Source organism: Lactuca saligna, chromosome 8 (assembly GCF_052625555.1).
Source record: "Lactuca saligna cultivar CGN05327 chromosome 8, ASM5262555v1, whole genome shotgun sequence".
Taxonomy (NCBI): Eukaryota; Viridiplantae; Streptophyta; class Magnoliopsida; order Asterales; family Asteraceae; genus Lactuca; species Lactuca saligna.
The window spans coordinates 87,504,534-87,513,746 of NC_136424.1; positions in this window are offsets into that span (position 1 = coordinate 87,504,534).

Below are 9,213 nucleotides of genomic sequence, written 5' to 3' on the forward strand. Positions count from 1 at the left end.
TTGACTAGCCCGGATCTACGGGCATTACAACATAATCCTTTGACATCTGAATACTACAGTTTGCTATCGGTGAGTTGTCAAAGTTTTTGTTAGATGTTGCTAGAATTAGTGTACGTTCAATTTCAGCCTCATTATCATACCAGCATTGAGATTGTATTGGTTCATCTGATGCTGAAACTTCATTAAATAGATCATTTAATTTGTTTTTCCATTCTTTGACCAATTGATTCTCAGGGTATTTCTTGACAGTATCATTTATTTTATCTTCCAACACTTTCTTTTGATGCATGAGCATGTCGTGCATCACCTTTATTGTTTAAAGAGTTGCCTATTAAAGTCAACATGATGTGATTACGGTACATAGCAAATAAAGAACATCAATAAGTCATGGTGTATTAATTAATACTATAGTAATTCATAATTCACATATGAATAAGTATTAAAGTACCTCAACTGTTTCCCCACTTCCACTGAAAATTTCCCCTCCTTGATTTCCCTACGAAAATTAATAAATTAATAGTTTGTGTATTTATCTTAATACTATATATAAATCAATTATGATTACATTAGTTTACCAAAAATATTCACTTTTTGAATTTAATAATTCAATACATGTATTTATTAGTTTAAAAATTCAACATATTATTTATTAATGATTATATCATATTAATACCATAAACCATCCATGACTTATTTTCACACTTCTTGCATCAGTTGCCTGTCAATATGTATGAGTATACTTAATCTCGATTAAACAAAATAATAAAGTATGTCTGATATGCATTATTGAATATAATAAGATAGTACATGAACGTTTTCTTGAACTACATTACCAGAACCAGCTGATTCATTGATGACTTGAAATGGTTCTTGCAATTCACCCATACCCAAACCTATTGTCCTACACTCGACTCTTTCTCGCTCACACAGTTTATCAACATTCCAAAAATATATTGCTGGTCTGCCTCGTACAATCTTTACGTAATCGCATCGTACACTTTCTACATATAGTAGCTACAATAAACACAAATAAATATTTTAGTAAGTAAATACACTTTAATGAATGTCTACATGTAAGTAAATATAGCTATCTGAATTTTATACGAAATCATACCAAAAGAAATATAATTGGCCCAATATAGAATCTTTTTTTGTTGTTTGGATTCCATGCACTATTTGTGTCCTTAAGGCAATCAAAAACATATCCACACCAATCGATGTCACTTAGATCCAAGTCTTTTGTAACTTTTGATAACATGGAAAGGTCACATGTTCCCATGCTCATTGACTGACCTAGTGTATTACAAAGCAGAAAAAAGATGTTTACTTTAAAAAGTAAATTTGCACGTGTTGTTTGCATAATAGCTTGTTGAACTGCCATTGGTCTAATATTATCTTCATCATCGAATTGTTTCTTCCAAACAGTTATCGCGTCGTCTGTAACTTGTCTATAAACCATCGACTTTATTGCAACATTCCCTAGAGGCAGACCCACCAATTCGTGAATAAGCTCCCAATTTATTAGTATATCACCATGATGAAGATTGAGCACCATCCTATCTGAATCAAAATTCCTTACGGTATAATGCCCCATAATTGATGCACACCCATCCAATTTCATATTCAACAAATGCCCCAGACCAATAGAAGAAATATATGATTTCTGTTCCTCGCTAAGGTTATGCATACAACTGTACAACACATTTGGTGATGTGCGTACCTGTATTCACCTTGCTTCTTCTGCATCATTTGCTACAAATTTAGGCACTTTCCTTGCTTTCCCTGCATTTCCTTCTTTATTCTTTCTCCTTTTTTGTACAACTTCATTTTTACATAAATTTTTCACATCTTCTTTATCTTCATGTTTGAATGAATTATCATGCATTCTTTTTTCCTAATAACCACAGGTTGAGCATCTTCAAAATATGAATCTTCATTGTCATCAAACTTCTTTATATTTAGCTTACTTCTCAGATCATGTTCTCCTATTAAGACATATATAACAAAATAAATGATTATAACTAAATAATGAAATAAACTTCTAATAAATTTAATTTAAACTAATTCATTACTTGAATATGAGTTTAAAACAACAACTTCATCGCCCTTTATTTTACAACTATCGAACCATTTTTTTGTTGTCAGTTCATTTTCCCTATGTATTTCATTTTCTGTTGTCGTGTCAACACTTTCATTCAAACCTATCAAGATGTAGATAATATAATGGGCAAATGTCATTTTTGCCCATCAAACTTTTCGTGTTTGTTTTAAAAGGTCCCCAAACTATTTTTTTTGCACATTAAAGAAATATACTTTCATTTATCTGTTATAAAATACCCTTATGTTACCTTCTACCGGGTTGAAAGGTAATATACATGCCATGAGGGAAAATGTCGGTGACACGTCATTTAATGAAATGGCCATGTGTGTTATAGTTATATTAATTTTGTATAAAGTAAACCGTTCGCGCTATACAATCCCTTTCCCTCATTGAAGAAACGCCTCCTCATTAAAGAAAACCCTCGTCATCCCACCATAGTAACTGAAGATCGATGGCTATATTCCTCTCTATCAAATTTCATTTCCAATGTGTGTTCATCAACAAACCTTTTTGCTATTCTGATGGTGCTCATCATGTGTTCGAGAACGTCGATTTTGTTGGTATGTCATATAATGAGTTTGTGGGTTTTCTTGAACGATTCATACAAGAGAAGTGTGAGAAAGTTTATTATTGTCAACCTGATTTACAAATCCTAGAAGGTTTAACCTTAATTTCAAACGAACGTCAATATCAAGAATTTATAGACATTGCTTATGAATGTTGAGTACACGTTTATGTTTACATGGACCATTTTAGTACTACTGTGCATGTAACGAAGGCAAATGAAAATGAAATTGAGGATAATTGTTTTGTCAAGACAAATATGTCAATTGAAGGGGAAGAAGGTATTGACCTAACTGAAATTAAGAGTCCACAAGAAACCAACATGGAAGGATTAACCTATGAAGGAGTAAGTCAGGGTAATGGAATGAGGAGGTCATAGAAGATGATACTAAAGATGATGAAGATGATAATGTCCCAGATGTGAAAGGAAAACCGATGTTTAATGAAGATATACCTTGGAAGAAGTAGTTGCCAATTCTAGGTATGAGGTTCACCAACCCTAAACAGTTAAAATTTGTGATTTGTAATTATGGTGTATCAAATGGATATCAATAGTACTTTGAAAAAAACGACAGTAAAAGGTTATTGGTTAAGTGTAGTAATGGTCAATGCACATTTAGGCTTTGAGCATCATGGATGAGTGAGGAGCACTCTTTCCAAATGAAGTCCCTTAGCATTTACCACAATTGTTCAAGAAATTTTAAATTAGGGTCAATTGTTAATTACAGATGGAATGGTAGTCATTTCACCGGAGAAGTGCTTGAGAATCAGAAATTCAATGTTAGGATGTTAAAAGAGGAAGTAAAGACTAAATTTGGCATAGTGGTTAGTATGGGACAATGTAGGAGAGCTAAGAAACATGCAATGTCTCTTGTTGAAGGTACCACAGTGGAAAATTATGCAAAGTTGTGGTCCTATGGTGAAGAGATAAAAATGTCTAATCCAGGGTCAACGGTCAAGTTATCTGTGAACTCTATGCCAGATGGGAAAACTTACTTTAGTAGGACATATATATATATATATATATATATATATATATATATATATATATATATATATATATATATATATATATATATATATATATGTTTTCATGCACTAAAGGAGGGTTAGAGAAGTGGCTGTAAAGGGATAATAAACTTAGATGGGTGTTTTCTAAAAGGAATGTGTACTGGTAAGTTATTATGTGTTGTTGGTAGGGATGGTACCAATCATATATACCCAACAGCTTGGGCTGTAGTTTGTGTTGAAAATAAAAACAACTGGAAATGGTTCTTACAAAACTTGCAAGAAGATCTGCATCATGAAGGTGGTTTTGGTAGAACATTGATGTCAGATCAACATAAGGTATGTTTCTAATTTATAATTTCATACCTACTTTCTTTTAAATGTGATATAATTTTGAATAGTATGATGATATAAATGCAGGGGATAACTGAAGCTATGAAAGATTTATTTCCAGAGATAGAACATAAGGAATGTGCCAGGCATGTTCTTTCAAATTTCAAGAAGAAATTCCCTGGGGCTCAATATTAGAAACTATTTTGGAAGGCTTGTAAGGCCTCACCTGAACCTCTTTTCAATTCTGCAATGAAAGAGATTCAAATGATTAGCCCTAATGCTTATGTGTATCTGATGGGAAGGAATCCAAACTCATGGCCAAGAGCATTTTTCCAAATAGGAAGGGGGTGTGATGCAGTTGAGAATGGGTTGTCTGAAAGCTTTAACAATGTTATATTGGAGGCCAGGAAGAAGCCAATTGTTACAATATTGGAAGATACTAGACTATATGTGATGCAAAGGATGTGTAGTTTGAGGCAAAAACGAAGTGGATAGGGACATTTTGATGTATGTCCAAACATAAGGCTTGCCCTAAATGAATTGAAGACCCAACAAAGGTATTTTATTATATGAACACCATAATTGAATTGAATATCCAGTCAAGGTATTTAATTACCCCTGTTAACTTTGATTATTTGTAGGTACTGGCAAGTGCTTCCTAGTGGCCTAAATACATTCGAAACAACAAATTTAGGAGAGTCTTATGGAGTTGATCTGGAAAAGGAAACATGTACATGTAGGATTTGGCAAATGAATGGGTATGGTTGTGTACACTCAGTGGCAACCATTATTAATGTAAATAGAGATGTAGAGGCATTTGTTGATCCTTTATATCGTGCTTGCATATATATGAACACCTACAAGTACACAATTGGAAGCATGAATGGGAGTGCAATGTGGCACCCAATAGACTACATACAACCTTTGCCACCATTGAAAAGGAAGATTCCATGGAGACCCACTATTAAGAGAAAGAGGGATAGTATTGAGGTTACTGGATCACACAGAGTATCCAAGGCAGGCAAAAAGATGTTCTGTGGTGTTTGTAAGAAATCAGGCCACAATAAGTCAACATGTGATGCAGTGTTAAAGCCTAAAAAAAGTCAGGTGAAAAAGAGGAAGGCTGAAGGTGAAGGTGAATCTAGTGCACTAAAGAAAAGGAAGGGTCAAGGAAAAAATGGGAAGGGAAAGGGTGAAGGTGATACTGGAAGTGGAATTGGTTTAAAAATGGGAGAAGGTGAATGTGGGTCAACAAGTGGTGTGACTAAGAAGAATGGTAAAGAATTAGGTACATTGAAATTAAGAAAAAAGTCAAAGAGGATAATAAAGAAAAAGTTGGCCAAAAAGGTTGCAGGCAAAAATGGTGAAGGTGATACATCAAGCAAACCAATGGACTTGGATTAAAGATGTTTTTGGAGTATGTTAGTTATGGTGCAAGGTCTTAAATTAAAGGTGTCTTGTTGTTATGGTCTTATTTAGTATGTGAATGTGTCTTGTTTAGTTTGTTTTCTGTTTGTAACATGAATGTTAGTTTCTTTAGTTTAAAACATAACATGAAAGTATTTTATAATTGTACTTCCAATGCAATTCCACATAACAATGGACTTGAATTATAACAATGTACTTCCATTTGGTACATTTCATTACAAACCATACTACAAGGGGAAATTGAAGTCCTGCAACATACGACCTTCACATTTGGTACATTTCATTACAAACGATAACATCATATGCAAAGCAAAACAAAGGTTATAATAGGAACTACATTTCATTTCATTCATCCATTACAACAGAGGTTATTGTCTTAACAAAAACCCCCCAAAATTTGGTTCTAAACACCATTACATCCTCAATGGGCACCATTGTTCAAAACAACCAACAACACATAACCTAATACATACATATATACTAGCAAATAACGGAATTAGACAAAAAGACACAACCTTCGACAACCCTGATAACCCAAAAGAGACTAATCGCCATCGTGCTAGCTACGAACTAAACTACACCCACCAAAATCCCCATCTACTGCATTCGACGCAAACACAAACCCAAATCAACGACATCACTGCAACTCCAACAACACCCGTCATGGTCACTTTCCTTTTCAAGTTGCGTATCTCCTCCCTAAAGTCGCCAAGCTGTTGTCGCATTTCATCTCGCATTTCCTCAATCAACACTTGGGTTTCCAAGGCATGAATTTCATCATTAGTTGGTAAGTCTAGATCCGAATCTCTGAAACCACCATATGAGAAGCTTTGTTCTGAGGCCATCTTCTTGATTTATAGGTGGGAAAAAAAGCGAAGTCGATGATGTGAATGTTATGGATTAGGGTAACAAAGTGGTGGGGAAGACGGATTTAGGGGAAGACGGTTTTATAAGGGGACCATTAGCAATGACTTGCCAATTCTTGGGGACCAAGATTTCAATAGTTATATTCCACGGTGGTGTCCATGTCACAAAAATAGGGGATAAACCTTTTAAAATCGGTAAAGGGATGTAATTAAACGGTCAAATGAAAGTATATTTCTTTAATGTGCAAAAAAAATAGTTTGGGGACCTTTTAAAACAAACACGAAAAGTTTGATGGGCAAAAATGACATTTTCCCTAATATAATCATTACTGAATACATTTTGATATAAAACTTTTATTACATGAAAACATCATTAATACCTGTTTGTTTATTTTTTTAGATGTTTAATCGATTGTCTTTTCTGCAACAAACTTCTTCACCTTCACTTTGGTTTTCATAGTTTCTTCTATTAATACATATAAAACAATATAAACGATTATAACTAAATACCAAAATAAACTTCAAATAAATTTAATTTTTAACTAATTAATTACTTGAACCTGAGTTCAAAACTACAACTTCAAGACCCTTTCTTTTACAAATGTCAAACCGTTTTTTTGTTCGCATTTCATTTACCCTTTGTATCAAATTATCTGGTGTGCGGTTTACGTGTTCATCCAAACTGGTCAAGATAATAAGTAACACAATCAATATAGATTAGAATTGGTAATTAACATTTTCAATCTCGTGTAATCATCATTACTACTTGTTTGTTTTTTAATTTTCTTCTTAGGTGTTGAGTATTTCTTTTGTATTTGTCTTTTAATTCGACGTTGTTCTGTTTCGTTTCCTCGATGGTCTTCATCTTCCATATCAATAAGCACTGGATTGGATTCTTCATTAGTTAATTTGCTGAATGTTGTCTTTAGTAATATCCTCTCGCTTTTCTTTCTACCTAAAAATAATATTAAAATAACACATTCATTGATCAATCACCAATGAATCATTAATTACTAAATCAATTATACATGGTCACTAATAAACACATATTCAATCAAACAAATACTCAATGACAAAGTAATGTCTAAAAAAATCAAAACTAAAAACAACCTACTGAATGAATACTACTATATAAAACCACACTTTCCCATCAATAAATATTAAATACATATTATTGAATAAAAAAAATCATAAATGAATATAAAAGACATAACAGATACTATCAATGTAATGCTAGTATACTTAAACTCCATTAAAAATCACTTACTTTCATAGCTTAATCACCAATGAATATAACAATCACAACTGAATACCAAAGTATATCTAAATTTGTTAAACGTAACCAACAATGATTATCACCACTTAAGAAACAGTGTAAACCATTTGGTCACATACACCATTATTCATTAGTTACTACATCATTCATAGGATCATAAACACATATTTACTCAATCAAGTACATAATCACAGGCCAAAATGCATTTAACAATCAAAACTAAATACAACCTAAACAAGGAATAATACTACAAACGGAGTTCTCTACTATAAACAATAATACTTTACAATATAATCAATATTGAATCCATATAGTTCCTTTCATAAGTCAATAAAAAAAATCATTTTCGAATTAAAATATCATTAGTGCATATAAAACACATAAAATATGCTATCAATGTCATTATTTTGCACTTAAACACCATTCAATCTTGATTAGTAAAATTAATTATTCCTGTTCTGGTAATCATCAACTACTTCATTTGAACTTCAACAACAGAGTCTAAAAGAAAATTTAAAGAACCCTAATTTTAGGGTTTTCACAATCGTGCTTAAATTGAAAGAAGTTAACTACGAATACACATTCATCGACAAGACCAACTTTCAAATATAATTATAAACAAATATTCATAAGTGAATTTGATATTAGACGATTGAAAAATTGAAAAACAACTACGATTATCAATTTCGATTACACATTCAGAGACAAGATCGGTTTTTTCGAAATTTAATATTTTAAACAACATTCATTTACGATTTTGCATCACTGCACTTCATACAAGACGATATAACAAAAAAATCAAAATCCCTACTTCTAGGGTTTTCAGAATCAATTAAAATGTAAAGAATCAGTAAAATGAAATCAACGATTATACTCCTTTTCCAGTTATACCCTATTCATAATAGATTAGAAAGCTTACTTTTTCCACTGAGGTTCATAATCGACGACATTCCTTCACCTTCAACCTTTCACATACTCCAGAATGCACACAAAGTGTTTACGGAAGAACAGTAACAATCGACTATCGTATAAATGTTTATTTTTGAGATTATTTTGCATTGCAGATGTAGATACGATCGAATCCTCTCAAAGACTGTGATAACTAAAACATAAGAATAGTTTCTTGAATTGTATCACTTACCCGATATATTCGAAATGGATGACATCCTAAAATTACTTGAATACCCTTTTCTACTTTTTTTTTTTTTAATTCAAAAACAAATTAAAAGCATTTAATTTTATTTTAAAATTAATGATTAATGATAGCCTTAGATTTAGAAATTTTAATGTACTAGATTTGTTCTCGTGTTGTCAACCTTTTAGGTGTTCTAATTTGATCATTTCTCTCTCTCTCTCTCTCTCACTCTCTCTCTCTCTCTCTGTGTGTGTACATATATATATATATATATATATATATATATATATATATATATATATATATATATATATATATATATATTATATTTTATTATAATTTTTTGTATTTTGTAATTTATATGCATATAAAGTCGTTTCATATATTTTATCTATAAATAGATAAAATATCTCAATCAAAATTTATCCCTAAACCATTGTTACTTTTATTTAAAGTTCTTGTTATTACATCTTCTAAAATGGATCCAAGATCATCTTCAACA